Consider the following 17,737-nt stretch of genomic DNA (forward strand, 5'->3'; position numbering starts at 1 on the left):
TTCAGCATCAACATTTTTGCAACTTGCTAGACATGTTTTTTAGAAACATTTCCTCATTATGTTAATAGAAATCATAATTCACCCAGCATTAACTTTACTTCAAAATGTATTGGCTGTTTTAAATCCATAATATATATAAAAGTCATTTCCAGGAAACAGGGCTGGTTATTTTGTGTGTTTCACTAAAGACTTCTTAGTAGAATTGCCTTTTTTTTTTCTAGACACAGCATAAGTCGTTTACTACCGTAAGGTATCTGTCAATGTAAACATGAAGGCCGACAGTGTGTTTGCACCAAAGCATTTACAGAAACACCATCAGCACTGTGGAGGGCTGATGAAAACTGCTGCATAAGGAACTGCACGTCTTTCCCTGGATGAATAACTTATCACTGCACATTTTAAACTGCTGAAAAAGGGAACAGACACTTTTCCATTCTTCATCTCAAACTATAATCAGCTGAGATACAGAGAGGAAGAGACAAGTGTGCCTCGACAGATTTTGGCAGGCACAAAGACGGATTTATCTGTTCAAAACAAATGCCAAAATGGATGACAGCGTGTCTGAATGCGATCACACGAATGATTACATGGAAACCTATTCCAAGGAACATGATGATTTTCAAGGCCCGCTCTAACCACGCTCATCAGCACAATGTCGGTCAGTGTGTTGGGTGTGGTGCAGAGCGGGGAGGCTGGCGCACATGTGTAATGTTGACCCACATCTCTCAGCCTCACATTGGCTCGAGCTGGAGCAGACGGCAGGAGTGGACCTCTTTTAGAAGCTCCCTGCTGACAGGTGTGCTGCCCGACCGGCCGCTCATTGCTGGAGCTGTCAGAGAGGAAAACACTGTCCTGGGAGGCTTTCCTCACAGCATATCCTCAGTGTTTAATATTATATCTCTGATGCTTACACATGACAGGCGCTTCACTTTGAAAGTCAAGTCGTCAGGTAAGGTTGTTTTGCAGCAGCAGCAGCAGCAGCAGCAGCAGCAGTAGCAGCAGCAGCACCCTGTTTCACATTTACACGGGTACAAACACTCGTACTAGGGAGCCGCCCAGTACAAGTTGTCCTCTGCAGATTTGAGGGTTAAGTGCCTTATTATACAGGGCATGTCAGGGGAAGTCATTAAGTTCCCCTGTGCCACTTAAAAGCAATTAGAAAACATCTAAAATATCTAAAAAGTGCTGCACTTCTGTCTGGTTTCTGGTTATATAAATTCAGTTTCTTGTCTGTAAACATCCTGTTATATTTCTCTAGATGTTATCAGCTCCTTTTGTTTACTTCTGTTGATCTCTAATATTATTCTTTGCTTATGTTTCTAAACGATGGAAGCTTGTTCTCAGCAGCTTAAGGGGATCCTAATAAACATCTATAGTTTATAACAGGGTACTTTCGAGGCTAAATGTGTCTCTTATGCCAAAATATTGATTCCCATAATCAGAGCATGTAGCCTGATTTAGTGCAAGCCAACATTCAGTCTTCAGAATATTTTCACATCCATGTTACAGGCTTGGACTGTTGAAGCATTTTCAGCAATTATCAAGGGAAATTTATTTTTTAAACTGGATCCTATTTTCCTATGGTTTTTATGTCTAAGTAAATAAAGGAGACAAGACGTTTGGTCCAGTAATGAGAGAGACCGATAATCCCTGCGGGCAATTGTACACTGTCAATTCACATCCACTAAAAGTGCTTGTTTTTCCACTGACAGGCTCAGATTGTTATTAGAAGTGCCTGACAACATTATGGAAAAGATTCCACAGAGGATTGAGATGATTTTCCTTACCTTTCGCATATGCAGTGTGTTTGTCAGCCATGACGATGAGAATCTTCCACATATGAAGCTATACTTAGTCCAACATGACAAACTCTTCCCGACACTCCTCTCTCCAACTCTCACGTTTCCATCATTGTTTTTCCTGCAACAAGTCGGTTCTTGTGAGATTTCCGAAGGAGCCGTCTTCTTAAACAAGACTTGGTTACACAAACTAACAAACAGACTGGATCAGTGAAAGTAAAAAAGAATATTTCATTTCTCTGTAGGGTCTTTTCCATAATGTTTTCAGACACTTGTAATGGCAATCTGAGCCTGTCAGTGGCAAAAACAAGCACAGACATAAATTGAAGATGCACAATTGCCATAGGGATCATGTTGCAACAGCTGTCTCTTTCAGTACTGGGCCAGTTTAAAAATATGTTGTCTCCATCAGTCCCTCTGGCTCAAAACATGGGAAAATCAGGTTCAGGGTGAAAAGTACCAACGTTTCCTTTTAAGGTCTGATTGCATTTGACTTTGCTTCTTGTATATGTGTAGCTCTGATTTTGAGTATCAACAGGCGAGACAGAGACATGCTTTGTGGGGTGTCTGCTTGGTTGACAGGTGTCTCAGCCCTGAATCACATCCAGCTGTGGTGTTTGTTGCCTGCTGGTACCAGGTCAGCTCCACCAAATAGAGCTAAATGTGGGCAACATTCAAACTGTCACTTCACAGTTTACAGTTTAACAAAGTGATAAGGCGAAGACCTGCAGGTATTAACTGCAGCTGGGTGAACAACTCTGGCCGAATGTCACACCAGACAAAATTCTTCCAGTAGCAAGAAGGCTACACATATGGGATACGTGATGAACATCATCAATTAAATAGTCACAATGCTATCAGTCGCATTAAACTGAATTATTGGCTTGTAAATATATTTACAGGTCAGCCTGGAAAACTGCCATTCAAAAATGTTGTGATCTCTGAAGACACACTCCTTTACAAGATCTTTTATGTGACAATAGCAAACATTTAGTTTGCAGGCTCTCTGTGTGGACCAAGGCGTCATTCAGCAAGAGAGATGACTTACCACAACCATTATCTGGTTTTAAAAAGGAGTTATTAAAGCTTATTAAAAATAAAAAAGTCATGGTCGCCTCAGAGGGAACTAGGATTATAAAAGAATAAATAAGAGAATTTATCAGCAGGTAAGGAAAATGAAATGATCACAACAGTCTAGATTATTAAGACATTAGCATTATAACATATCCATTTTTATCCTTTTTTTGTTATTGCACCAGTTTGGTTCAGTACTTATATTAATAATGATGTGTATGACACAAAATACAAAACCCTGCAACCATTTCCACATATATTCATATTATATTATTGTAGCTGCAGCCAGGAGGTGCAGAGTGTCACCCACAAAGTGCGGATGAAGAGCTCTCCTTCACCCCATGAGGGATTACAATGGCCCTCGGAGGCTAAAACACTATCAATCTCACTCATCTTCAGTGAGCGCTCATTATCCAGTTATCAATGAGAGTCCAGGAGAGGCTCCTCCTTGCATGACAAATGATAAGCAGGTCCAGCTTTAACCTACTGTCCTGCAGGTGATTCACATCTTTAAGGCTGATGTCTGTGACCTCACTAACTGCCCAGTCATGCCTTTGGATTTTTTCACAGCTACCTAATATGGTTTATTACTGGGCTGAGTTACTTTGTCACAAGCACAGATAAAATTTATAAAGTAAAAATGTATTCTTTCATCCCTTTTACCAGTGTGTCTTTCCCATTCATGGTCATCTGAGAGTCATTTCCAGAATCGCCTACTGTACCAACTCTATGACATCATGGCAAATAAATCTGTCAACCTATTTCATTAGATGTGGTTCCATAAATGCAGATGTATCAAAGCCCAAAGTGGGCCAGCAACGCTTAATTAAGATCAATCAAAATTCCTCTGACCTCTGTCAGTCCTCTCACAGTGTGTTCATGCTGGGCTCTTTATCCAAAGAAGGTAACATGGCAGAGTATGGCAAGGTTTCAACTTACAAGAAAAAATATGGCCTTCCTCCCTCGCTTGTCCCTCAGGCCCTCTGCCTCATTACAGAAAAATACAGAAAAAATATCCTGACTTCTTATCCTGTCTTAAAAGTGCTGTATGAAACTAGAGAAAGACAGTTGACGCTTTGGGTTGGTGGTTCAGTCCAACTACCAACCCAAAGCATTTTGTATTTGACAACCTGAGAATGAAACTCAACAATCAACCACCTTTTTCCAGAGTTAGGCCTACATACAGCGTTTTTACATTTCAAAGATAGCAAAAATCTTATCTTCCTGTTACAGAAGCAAATCTGTAAACTCGTGGTTGTGTCCTGTCCTGTCCTATCTCAGACCCCCTGTCTTATCTGACCTTAAGAAATCCTAACTACAACTGCAAATTTGATTCTTCAAACAGCACTCGTCCTGTCATGTCTGTGTCTATGTTTAGACAGAACCCGTAGGCTCCTTGAGATGGACAAACCATAATACCAACAGCTCTCCCCTGTCACTGGCTAGCTAGGTTGCTATCATGGACAAAGGAAAAACAGGCTACGAGGAGTCAGGGGCACTAATCGTGTCGGTGGAGGAAAGGAAATCCCACCTTTTCTGTGTTTTTCAGTGTCATCATATGGTTTAGGTAGCCTGTCCATCATATTTTGGTGTTCATGTTGCTCCCTATTTACAGTGTTATTGCCATATCGACCTAACATCAGTGCTGCTGCCATTTTTGGCACGTATTGTGAATTTAGGACAGGGTCAGTGCCATCCTGATATAGGATTTCTAACTTGGGAAACCCCTAAGTCAGAATGCCTCTGTGGTAGCTAAATTCCTTTTCTAAAATAAAATAGTTTATCCTCCTAAATGCAGTTAGGAAACACATTTCTGTAACACCAAAATTCCTAAATGTCATCCTAAACTGAGATAAGACAGGATTTCAGCCTCAGGAAGTTTCTGTTATGAGGCCCCAGAGCTGTTTTCTTAAAGCCAGAGGGCTTACTGTGTCACCAATACCTGACATGTCCCTATCATCTCTTCATAAGATCAGCCATTGGTAAACCACCATCACATTGGACGCTCTGCTCCACTGTACTGGAACCAGACTGGATCTCTCATTGTGTATGTTGCATAGCAACTGCATCCGTCTTGAAGGAAACATTCAGCAGAAAAAAAAAAAAAAAAAAAAAAAAAAATTGGATCAGACTAACTCCTTGTTACCCTCATAAATATAAAACTGTGAATTAAACTTGTTTCTGGAATCAAGCCTAAACCCTCCAAAGCTATCTGAAAGTGGTGATTACTGGATAATGGTACATTAAATGTCATAACATTTAATAGGGCTGGGCAATATATTAATATTATATAAATATGGTGACCTGAGACAAGATATCGTCTTAGAGCTTGGATGTTTTAGTGTTCTAGTGTTGTCTTTTCCTGGTTTGAAAGGCTGCATCACAGTAAAGTCATGTAATTTTCTGAACTTACCAAACTGTTATAGCTGTTCTTTTATTTGTCTTTACCCACTTTGTCATTATATCCACATTATTGATGATTATTTATTAAATATCTAATTGTGTGAATATTTTGTGAAAGCACCAATAGTCAGCCCTACAATATCACCCCAATATTGATATTGATGTATTTGTTTAAAATACGATCATGACATTTAATTTTCTCCAGCCCTAACATTTAAGGACGTTATCCTTACACCAAAAACACACCAAGCTGTGGCGAGGTATGGTCCAACTAAAAGGTGGTAACAGTTGAACTTTTAGCAGCTGATTGCTGCCAGAGAATAACCTCAGCCAGTCAGTAAACAGAGTCCTGTGACTCCTGTGACTTGTTGACCTATGTTACACAAAGTTTCTTCCCACCTCCCAGCCCAAGAAAATGTAACCATACAGCGAGCCAGCTTGGTGTGTTTTTGGCTTAAACTGAGTGGAGTGATTCTGACACAGCTCTGGTCAACCAGAACCAGAAAACAGAAAACAACAAATTTCTCTTCTGCTGAGCAACAATGTGTTTATTTCTTGTTTGACTCTTGCTTGACTTTGAGAAATTGACAGGGAAGTACTTTAGAGCAGTGGTTTCCAACTGGTCCAGCCACAGGGTCCAGATTTCTCCTTTGTCATTAGTACAAGGTTCAAACAGTTCAATACATTCAGCATCATACTTGCATTTGGCCATGTCGTCAAGCTAGTTTGCTGTCTCTGTTAAGTAGCTGTCCATTAGTCACTGAATCTACAGCAAGAAACAACGCTTCAAAGTAAAAGCTCTGTGCTGGAAATTCACTATACTTCAAAATAAAGCATGTTCACATGTACTTGCAGTCCATTCAAAATGGACACGCAACACACTTGGACTGCGACCCACCAGTTGGGAACAACTGCTTTAGAGTTTAGTCTGTATGGTTCTCATTCCAAATATCATGTCCAAATTAATTTAAATTATTTGTGCTGTTTTTAAAGTTTATCTGCATTTCAGTACAGCATGATATAAAATAATTTGCTTGTGTAATATAGCTGACCTATCAAAATCACCACAATAATGTTATTTCACAATTAGGAGTGTTGAACTGCAGCATGGGACGTTCATTTTCCCAAACACAAACCAGCTTCATTGAAAGAATAAAGCTTCAGCCACATCTGTAACAACAGTTAGTCCGTCTGGTCCTAAATGGGTAAAAACATTCATCGGTTACATGCTGGAAAAATAAAAGCTACTCAAATCCATTTTCCCAGAGCTCTCTGTCCACATCACAATCCTGCCTCAGCCTATCTGAGGTAACACAAGGTCAAAGATCAGTTTGCAGTAGCTGGCATATTTTCAACTACGAATGAAACATTGTCTGGGGAGCACAATTCATTTGAGTAGGACGGCACTCTGACCTGTGATGAGAGATGACAACTTACATTTCATATACTGTATAATGATCCTCATGTGGTGAGTAACTCTGCTCGGCTGCTGTCATTGTAAAGTGTCCGCTTACAGCATGTGACACCAGACAGCAAATATGCACAAGCACTCATACTCAAGGACTGAAACAACAACAATAACATGTTGTGAGCAAATGCCCCTTCCGTTTAATCACAGAGTTTCACTAATGCACAGCAGGGAGGCAGAGTGAGTTGGCAGCCCGCTCTCCGACCAGAGGACCTAGATTCAAGCCCCTGTGTCGGCCACAGAAGTCTCTAAACAGAGCCAGTGAAACACTATCAGCACCAGTCATCAGAAAATAATAAGCCTTAGAGGTGGTCATCTGACTTTGACCTCTAACCTTCCTGTCAAGAGAGGTAAGCTAAGACGATTCCTCTATCGAATCAATATCCTCCCGCTGGAGACTCTTCATCAAACCAGAAAATTATTGAACGCAGCCTCCCTGATCAATGTGCACTGGGGTCACTATTGAAATACTCCCCCTGGCACCAAGCCATCCAGGATAAATGTTAGCATTGTACATTTCGAACAGCTGTCCGCAGCTTGGCAGCTGTGTTGCCAAGGTTTCATGCCATCACCCATTATCCCCTCCACCTCCTGATAGCAGAGTCAGCTCAAATACATGTAATCAGAACCACGACACTGTAGAAATGTTGATATGCTACTTATGAAATGTACAAATGTGATGTATTTTTGCAGTTTGCAATGCCAACATTGTCTCCTGGCAACTGGGCTGACCAAATATGAAAATCTGTCATGCACAAAAGCAAGAAATGATCAGTCAGTTGTCTTTCTTAGCTCATTCTTTAGGGCTGCCCCTTGAGAGTTGAAGATTCGAACCATCAGTCAGAGACCCCTCAGTTGACTGATTCTGCAAGTCGAGCAGTCGGGTTTATTTTTTGTCAGTCAGTGTGTAGTGTACGTCTGGGGACATTTTGTCCTCAAATGTAGCTGCAGAGTGAGCCCTCCTTGCTTTGCTCTCTGGCACAGGCAGCTGAGGACCCATACCCAGGGTGAGTCTGAGGGTGCTTTATCACCTGCCCTGTTTGGTTAGTTTAAATCAAACTCCAGTTCGTTTGCCCCCTAAGTGTGGTTTGTCACCACACCAAAACAACCGGACCAAAAAGAAAACAAACTCTGGTGTGGTTCATTTGTGGTGTGAAAGCAGAGAAACCAGACACAGGATGTTATGATAGCAGATTTGTGATTTCAGCATGATTTCAAAAGCTAAACTACTATAATAAAGCCATCTGCAGACTGTAAAATCTGCCTGCGATCTTAGAAGCGATCATTATCACGCCTCCTTTTGATCCTGTTTCTGCATTAGTCATTTTTCATGACATGATCAATTTACAGTCTAATAATAGCCTACTGATAATGCGTACGATCAGTTATTTCTCCATGAGCTCTTTGTGGCACTAAACAACATAAATAAACACATCACAAGCATTTACGTGCCACTAAACCTCTGCTATTACTGCAATTTGATTTCCCCATGTGGGCCTTGATGATGCAAGATGAAAGTAGGCGAAACTGTCCAATCAACAAGTTAGCTGTCAGTCGGAATAACTTCATGTTTACTTCTCAGTGTGAACAGGATCAGGCCAGAACTAAAATACAACAGTGTATGAATTTCTTTCCCCGTGGTCCAGACCAAATGAACCAAACTACAGGTGTGAAAGCACCCTGAGTGAGACGGAGGCAGCTACCCAGAGGAAGAGAGGGTCTGCCCGGTCAGGCTTTGAGATAATGTTATCTTCTGCCATCTGGTGAAATAATCGCTCGTAGCAACTTAATACGAGACCATCTCTGGCTTTTGTTTGATATCTAGTGTTCGCAGGAAAAAAATTGGTTGCACATTTCCGATATGTTGATACCGTAGTTAGCACCCATCAGTGCTGAGGGCTAACTTGGTTTGTTTACTATATCACATAAATGTCACAGTCACCCTAAATGTACCCTGTTCAAACTCTCATGGTATATATGGAAGAAACAAACAGTCAATCGCCTTGAGCAGCCAAATCTAATTCGACTGACATTATTTTGAGTCGGGTACAGCCCTGTCACTTTTGAATCCTGCATTTTTATTGAAGGAAAAAATGTGCTTTGAAACTCACACCAGTATCACAATGTGTTAAACATCAACATATCATTTTACAATGGGAAGGCGATGAAAGCATCCATCAGTCATTAATGAATCAGGTTTGATTAGGAGAGAGCGTCTGATGAGCAGAACTACCATAACACTGCAAACACTGATTCAAGCATCGGTGCACCATGACTTAAATGTATCATACAGCATTAGATTAAGTAGCACTGATTAAATACCCATCAATTAATATCAACAGTATTATGCTCTGAGGTACTTTCCCGAGGCGGCAGGAGCTATAACCATTGATAGGAGATCTAAACTCCTGAGCTAATTGGCTCTTGTAGTGCGGTAAAATTTAGTCTGTTGTGCTCTTCAGTCAAGGCATCTTCTATGGATGTTTTCTTCCACGGTTAAAACATCTGAAACCTGTCCTGCAGCTGATTAGAGACATGCAAACAGGTTTTAATTTGTTGGTCTATTAAAAAAGCAAACTAAGTTTAGACTGCTTGGCTTGCATTTGACACAGAAAGTGTCTGTTATTTTTGCTGGGTTTGTGAGGACGCATTTGCCAACTAATGTTGCAACCAAGCTTGACATAATTTCCTTAAATACTGTGTGCAGTCATTAAATAACAACAAGCTCCCAGCACTGATATGTCATATCTACTGTGATATCCATAGTTCCCTCCCTACTCTTGATTTTCCAGTAACACAAAGCTGCAGTAAATATGTAAGATTACCAGTTGTTCTGGTGTAATCAGTGACAATTAGATACCTCCCCACAAATTTACTAAAAAAGCTAATATTAAAAGGTCACAAGCCAGAATCTAACATGCTGTAGGATGTTAAATGGCACATTGTGTGTGAGCACTTTTCTGTGCGGAGCAACCAGCTTGTCACAGAGTAAGTAGTTGAATTTTCCATCACAAATGTAACCCTAGAGGCTCTCTTCCTGTTTATGTTAAGCAACCTCCAGCTATGACTGTAGCTGGATCACTGGGCACCATATGGCAGAGGGTTTAGAGTTTGTATCAGAAATAGGCACCGAGTTTAAGTGAATTAAGGTGGTAGAATAATGCCATACTGTAAATAAAATCTGTTGTTTTGTTTTGTTTTTTTTTTTAATTATGAATAATTTCAAACTGGTGCAAGGGACTTAAAGGGTAACTAGTGTGTTCTTCAACCTGCACAACATTTTCCCATATTTTTGTGTCTAAATGAGTGATGGGAACAACAATTTTTGAAACTGGTGCAGTACTGAGCGTAGATACCGGCAGCGGCATAACAGGCTGTAATGTAAACACTCGGGGCATTTGTACACCGTCAGTTTACATCCACTAAAAGTGTTTGTTTTTGCCACTAACAGGCTCAGGTTATTTTTCTAAGTGTCTGACAACATTATGAAAAGGATCCCTACAGATACAGACCTGTTTGTTTAAGAGTAAAATAATTTCTGTTTAACCAGAAACAGCCCCAAAATTGCCATTGCCAAATCCACCAGACCCCATTTAAAAAAGTAGTAATTTTATCATTGTTAAACACATTTTATTCAAAGTTGACATAAACAAAATAATGCTCACAAAAGCTGTCTTGGTTCATCTTTCCACTTTTCCAACAATTACCAACTCTGGTTTGGTCGGAATAAACTCTTATTCACCCAGTTAGATGTGAAAATATCCCGGCTCTACACATGCTTAATTTACTGTTTATTCAAATGGAGTCTGGTGGGTTTGGCGATAGCAATTTCAGGGGTGTTTCTGGTTATACAAAAAGGATCTTAAAAGGTCTCTCTCTGTAGGGATCCTTTCCATAATGTTATCTGACACTTTTAATAACAACCTGAGCCTGTCAGTGGCAAAATCAAGCACTTTGATGGTGAAAAAATACCCTGAGTGGTTACATTGCAACCTGTTTGTTGCAGCCAGCTGAAGCCCTCTTACTCAGTTCTGGACTAATTTAAAAAAAATTGTTCCCATTTGTCACTTAGACACAAAAACATGGGAAAATAGTTTGAAAAAAACCCCCACCAGTGCTACCCTTTAAAGCCTCCTGATTATCATTTTAAAATACTATTCTCATTGTCATTAATGCCGCATTATTGTATGATGCTGTCGTATGGCGGACTCCATGTGTTGTGTGTGTGTGAGTGAAAAGTAGAATAGTGTGAACAAGGGCTAACGCGGTCACAAAATGACAGAGCCAAATGTGTGACAAACAAAATGTCACATATGCCCTGTGAAATACTGAGATCTGTTGTGAGGCTTTGTGGTGTAGCAGCAACTGTCACATGTCGGCTACAGCGCTTTCTCTGAACAGTGAATGTGATCATTGGCTTGCCTGGCCACTTTCTGACCCACGACTGCATGTAATGTAATCCGCTCTCTGGTCTCCTTCTGCTGTGACTCCTCTAATGGGAAACATATTAAAACAATAGAGGATTAAGTGCCTGCACATTCTCTGTCTTTTTCCATTAACATATGCTGCAGATGCTGGTGCACACAGACATTTATGTGACTTCACTTTCTTTGAAAGCTGTAATATAACTCTTGCTGCACTTGTAGTCAATTCAGGAGTTCATGTTAAGAGGTAAAAATAATATTGTTAATAATATTATTTGCACTGAAAAAAGTTGATTTGTTGGACCTGAATGTGTAAATACTTTGGCTTAGTGTGGAAGCTGTAAAATCAGTTACGGTTGGTTAAGTCTATCTTCACTGTGCACTAATGGCAGGTGTCAATATGTGGCTATATCTGACACCTTCGCTGAAGCTGTATTGGATGCATTTGAGAACTTTTAGCAGGTAGGTAAATCAGGTGATACTGTTGCAATGCTGTCTTGCTGAATTTCAACAAGCATGTCTTCCTTTATCTTTTTAGCACTTTAATTTTAAGTTGCAAATTACATGCACATACTAATGTTGCAAACAAAAAGGTTAGATTATGTATTATATTTTGATAAGGAAGAAATGCAAAGACGACATAAAGTTGCAGGGATAAAAACAGAAGTGAAGGTGAAAGGCTTTGGTAAATGTGCATTGCAGAAATTGCCTGCATAAGTTTGCATGCCCCTGCTGTATGTGTGATCAGCTTTGTGATTGCGGGATAATCAGTAAGTCACAAATGCTTATGGTTAATATTAGTAAACTATCTGGGTTATTTGTTCCAATTACAGGTGTTTTTCTGGCTGTCACCAACAGTGTTAACTCAGTGTCTAATCTTGCTTATTTCTAATAATCTCACACACTGTAGCTGTGTAATTATCACATGGATATTATGCAGGCAAAAAGACTCTGTTAAGTTTGTGTGTAACAAAGCACAGCATACAGGATGTGATATTTATCAATTAGGTCACTTCCTCATCCGCGTCTGTCTTGCATGCATTTAAATTATAATGCAATTCTCAAAATAGGTCACACATGCACGGCAGCTTCACAGGAATGTAACATGTAGATTCATACATGTGCATGTACTTTCCCCTCTCATTAGCTGACCAGCTCGTCCTGCAGGACACCACCTGTTTGGATAGATAGCCTTTTCTTACACCTATTAAAATGAGCTAATCACAGAGTGACATTATTATAAGGTAGCTGTGAGAGTCTCATCTTACCTTTCTCAAGACGTTTCAGGCTCCTAACGGGCTCATTGTTCCGGTGGAAGCGAACACTCGTTGAGTCACATCAGTTCAGGTCCGTTAAAGTGGCTTCCCGGCGTTTACATCCCCAAACTGAATCGCGTCAGGCGTGTCGACAGCGTCAAGTTAAAGGAATGACCTGCGAAATGAAGGATGAGCCCTGAAACAGCACATCATCACCACAGCTGTACTCCTCCTGTATCTTGTTGCCCTCTTTGTCTCAGTGACGGGAGAAATAAAAAAGAGGAAATTACGCACGACTTTTGGATTTCAGAAAAATTCAGCTTCTTCGCCAGAAAGCGGGCGGTCGCGCGACCACAAGAGAGCTCAAATAGCGGCTAATTATTTTTAGATAAAAGGCGATTTTCTTCTTGTATTTTCCGACAGTGGCGAGGCGTGCGACGGATGAGGCATGATTGCCGCGCGCTCCCGACAGCCCAGGCTCGTGCGCGGGTCAGACGCTCCGTGGCCGTGGGAGTGAACCGCAATAAGAAATAATTCATGGAAAAGAGGTCGGCATTTTGACAAAGCGAGAACTGCTCCTGCGTGTTGCACATTTGCTTTGAGTAGAAACAGGGCATTTCATTCGTGCAGCCTCTGAATGAACATGAGGGCATGTGTTGCATTAAAGGTCTCATCTGAATGAGTTGGTTATAAACGGACTTCATTAAGCTTTACAAGATGGAAACCAGAGAAAATAAGAGATGGCTGCTTTCTAAAAGTCTGACTCTAATTTGCCATAACATTCATTTTCATTATCCAAACATTTTTAAAAGAACCTCCCATATTGATGAATGCACGTTCTTTTCCTCATGTTATTCATGCTCCTTTAAATGGGCCCTTTTCATTGACATTATACGACTTGTTATGTAAGACTCCTTCCCTGGATGATTCTGTAAGAGCGGCTTTCCTCCCTCGGGGCCTGGATTGTACCCAGTGAGAAAACTAATAGGCCCTACATAAGAGGACAGACACACAGAGGTCCCTGGTTTCTGCCACCATTATAAAAATTATTTCCAGTTTTATTTATTTGGTGAATGCATGAGCAATGCACGCTCTCCCTGCTTCCCATTCATTAAATCAGATACACACAACACAACTTGGAGCTGCCCATGCAGTGCACAGCCAGGCTGTACACTATGACTGAGGAGCCTTACAAAGAAAAGCTCCTCCAGATACTGAGGCAGGGTGGGCAATGTCCCCAGAGCTTCACAGCTGATCCAGTCAATACTTACTCACCTAAGCTAGCCTCCAGGTTTACATTCATCTCATTATTCAAATCACATAACAGCAACAGACACAGCACGTTCTGTCTAAATAAATGCTGTAGATGTGCCCTGTTTGTCCACATTAAGTGCAAATTTTTAAGGAATTTGTGTTATGTTGTAAAAGCTGAGGGCTTGTTTCAAATGTTACTGGAGCTACAATAAAATCTTTTAACCTTTCAGAAATTAGATTTTTAGAATTGCAGTATCAGTTAAGGACTTTAAAGAGAAAGTCCATCCCAAAATCAAAAACACATATTTTTCCTCTTACCTGTAGTGCTGTTTATCAGTGTAGATTGTTTAAGTATGAGTTGCAGAGTGTTGGAGATATTGGCTGCCTTCTTTCTAACATGATGGAACTAGATGGCACTCAGCTTGTGGTGCTCAAAGTGAAAAAAAAAATACATTTGAAAAACTCAACAGCAATGTCTCTTTCCAGAAATCATAACCTGGTTACTCAAGATAATCCACAGACTTTGTTGTGAGCAGTTTCATGTAGGAACTATTTCTACCCACCAACTGTAACACTGCGCATTAGTCTTCAAACTGCATTTTGTTTAACAAAATGTTTTGCTTTATATTCATAACTTCATTTTCATGAGTTTATGATCACCTGAAAATAAGAATCATTACTTTTGTTACCTTAGAATGAGCCATGTATATCTACATATATGATATAAAGAGTGGGTCCACCAAGATGGGATAAACCAAACACTGGCTCTAGATAGGCAGCACTACTCAATTTTTTCATTAGGGTGGCCAGAGGGTGCCACCAAAATCTTGGGGTGGTACACCAAAACCAAAAGCCATAACTGAATTTCAGGAATTCTATTAAAGTATGTAGGCTAGCTGAAAACTATGTCAGTGTGGAGAGTTAAGGAATAGCATACTGAGGGTGGACAGCAACTGTATCAGTATCACTATCTTGGGCCATTAAGCCCCATTTCCACCAAACACTTTCTGTATGGTACCTTTGGAACCAACAGTAACCCTTCAGACATGGTGCCAAGACCTTAGTATTTCTACCGCAAACAGTACCCTTAAATGTGGGTGGGGTTGTTGTCACTCACTGTTCCGTCCAGCACTCACTGCATTTCCTCATTAATGGTGACACAGATGGAAGTCTGCACGTTGTTTATCGTCCACAGTATGCGGTTGCAGGCTGACATTTTCTGAACAAAATAAAACAGGCTGCAGTGAGAGTCTCTCTCCATGGGATATTTAAAAAAAAAAAGGGGGTTTGTGTATTTAGTCCCTCTAAGGCAAGCTCGGGGGTTTAGTGTTGCCGGAGCCCACAGGAACAATGCTCCATGATGCTTTTTTTTTCTCAGAGTGAGGATTGTGATATATGCCATCCTGGTTGAAATAAATATATATAAACGCTTGAAGATCCACTCATTACTAAAAGTGTATGACATATAAAAACTAAAGTAATGGTTAAAGTTGTCAGTGAAATGTAAGGTGTGCTGATGGATTCACATCGTCAACTCATGCATTGAGTAACATAACAAGTGAAGGTTCCACCTTTAAAGTCGCCTGCAGTCAGTCCAGTGAATTAAATTATTTTTTCCCTTTGACTACAGCTGCTGCATGAGGCAGCAAAACATCCTTTCATTTTATATATACTAATAAAACTCTCCACAGTATGAACAGTGGTTACATGAGCTTCAAAACCAGCCACAGCTCAGCCCTGAGCAGAGTGACCATCCTCTATTGATCAATAGACTTCAATGTTCACAGCTTCTCCTTTTAGTACCAGATCTGTGTGCTAGGTACCCCAACAGAGGGGGGACAAAAAAAGGGGATGGTACCATCCACAACTTTACACAGTGGAAGTGGAAAAAAAACGTACTGAACTGCACAGTATCGTACTGTTGAGTGGAAATGGGGGTTTGGTGTTTTAATGACCACAGTAGCTCTCAGTTGTTTCAGTTGTGCAACCTCACTGCTAGATGCCACTAAATCCTACACACTGGACCTTTTAAGCGAATAACGCAATTTGATTCTCAAACGAGTCCAGACCAATGTTTCAGTGAATGGCAGTTTTAACATTTGAATGCGTCTGACCCTGCAGGAGCTGGCTCTAATCTACCTTTACCTCTAAGATGTTCATTATTAAGTTGTCAGGGTAGAGTGATTCAGGACTGCTTTCGCGAGTCGGTCAGAGGGTGCATGCATTAGTAATCCATTTGCAGAATTACAATGGGCATCTATTCATCCTGGCCTCCTACACATAATGAATGGCTTCAGAGAACAAATCAAACACACTTCTGATGACAGTTCAAATCATTTTCGATAAAGCTTGTGTAACAAACTGAGCAGATTTTGAGATTCTTTCTTCAGTATGATGGTTTTTGGATAAATACAGGTGGTAGGTATAGCCTGTTGGGTGCTTTATTTTTGTACCTTAGACTTAAATAAGTCCATCATTAGAACTAGACATGACAGGAGAGTTTGTTAAAAGAATCAGACTGTCCATCTCTAGCCTCTCCTGTGTGATGCTAGGTGACCTGGAAGTAAAAAGTAACAGAAGGCATTCCCGCCCACTGGCTCCACTGGCACTGGGCTCCCCCCACTCTCACCGTCAGCTCCACTATCACACATCACATCACACACACTCACACATACACACACACAGAGCAGCTCTTTAATACTTAACACTGTTTTGAATGTCCTGCTGGTGTGCTCTCTTATATTCTACTTTCCCATGTCCTCTCACCTCTCTGTGTGGAGGAGTTTGTGTGCCTTACAGTCAGAGGTAGCCTAATTTAGTAGTACTCCCAGTAAAGTCCCCGGTGGCTGACAAAAAGGGAGGTTCCAGGCCAGACAAAGTACGGCCCATCACCTACTCCTCTGCAAGGAAAACCCTTCTGGCTCCAAGCCCAGATAACAGAAGAGAGCTGAATGTAGGACTCGTATCTGTGCTCTGTGAAGGTGTTCCAGGAAGCACAAACAAAACCTTTTTTACAAAGAAAAGAGGAAACTGAGTTTTTTAACCATTTACTGTGTGAGGCTGACGTCTCTGCAACTTCTTACAACAAGCTCAGCAGAAGCCTTGCCTCATACAAATACTGACACTCATTTTGACGAGTGACCTTGAAGTGTACCGTGCACACGGTTCAGGTTTCTGTGTCTTGTCTCATGTGTGGAAGTAAAGCCCCTGCTGTCAGGAAATGACTGACGATGGAGATGTTCATGAGCTGAGAGGAAAATGCAAAGCGGGTCACTATGTAATGAAAGCCGAGAGTTTTCTCAACGCCGCCTCGCTTTATCGTTTATCCTTCCTTCAGAGTCCTTAATGGCTTTTCTCCTACACCAGAGGATCATTCATCTTCTAAGTAGCCTTGTCAGACCCTCTACACTGAGATACAGCAGTGAGGGGGCTGCTAGTCTCCTAATTTAGATGCAAAGTCATGAGAGGGAACATGAGATCAGCTTTTTGCCTTCATTTCAATTTATTATTTTCTGAGGGGACAGTTTGACACACAGCTTCCTCCGGTGCCATTGTCTTAAAGAGGGGACCTATTATACTTTTCCATATTTTGTGTCTGAAATAAAGTGTTACAACAAAGGACGTTCATTAAACGTGGCCAAAGTTTCAAATAATGAGATATATATATGTAAAAGTGATGCATGTGAACAAAAACGTAAGGCTTCAGGCTGCCTAAACACTAGGTTTTAACATTATTTTCTACTGTGGCCACAGTATGATGTCATGATGTGACAAATATCTTTATATGGTCGTCTGCTCCTTGCACGCAACTGTTTACATTGTGGTCTTCACTGCTACATGAGGCTATATGCTGTCATCAGCAGGGCTGCCCCCTAATACTCGACCAAATGTTAGTCAACCAGAAAGGTAAGATCGGCAAGATTTCATTGGTCGCTTAGTCACAGAACAAACAAAGAAACAAAAAAAAAAACAAACAAACAAACCAAATAAAAAAAAAATAAAAAAAAATCCAAACCTATATGACTGGACCATGTGGGAATTTAATTTGAAAGGACAGAC

At 40.7% G+C, this 17,737-nt stretch overlaps 1 protein-coding gene across 3 annotated transcripts in view; it reads right to left on the reverse strand.

Annotated features, from left to right (window-relative positions):
* gpr153 (G protein-coupled receptor 153) overlaps window positions 1-12,972 on the reverse strand; it is a 50,684-nt gene extending 37,712 nt beyond the window's left edge. The window contains exons 1-2 of one of the 3 annotated variants that reach the window (XM_078170148.1): window positions 12,437-12,972; window positions 1,788-1,920 (exon numbers count right to left, since the gene is read on the reverse strand). The gene's annotated coding sequence lies outside the window, so the exon portion shown is untranslated. The remainder of the gene's footprint in view (window positions 1-1,787; window positions 1,921-12,436) is intronic. The other 2 variants (XM_033643132.2, XM_033643142.2) reach the window with 2 other exon arrangements.
* Window positions 12,973-17,737: the final 4,765 nt, after the last annotated feature.

Source organism: Epinephelus lanceolatus, chromosome 8 (genome assembly GCF_041903045.1).
Source record: "Epinephelus lanceolatus isolate andai-2023 chromosome 8, ASM4190304v1, whole genome shotgun sequence".
In the NCBI taxonomy this organism is placed as follows: domain Eukaryota; kingdom Metazoa; phylum Chordata; class Actinopteri; order Perciformes; family Serranidae; genus Epinephelus; species Epinephelus lanceolatus.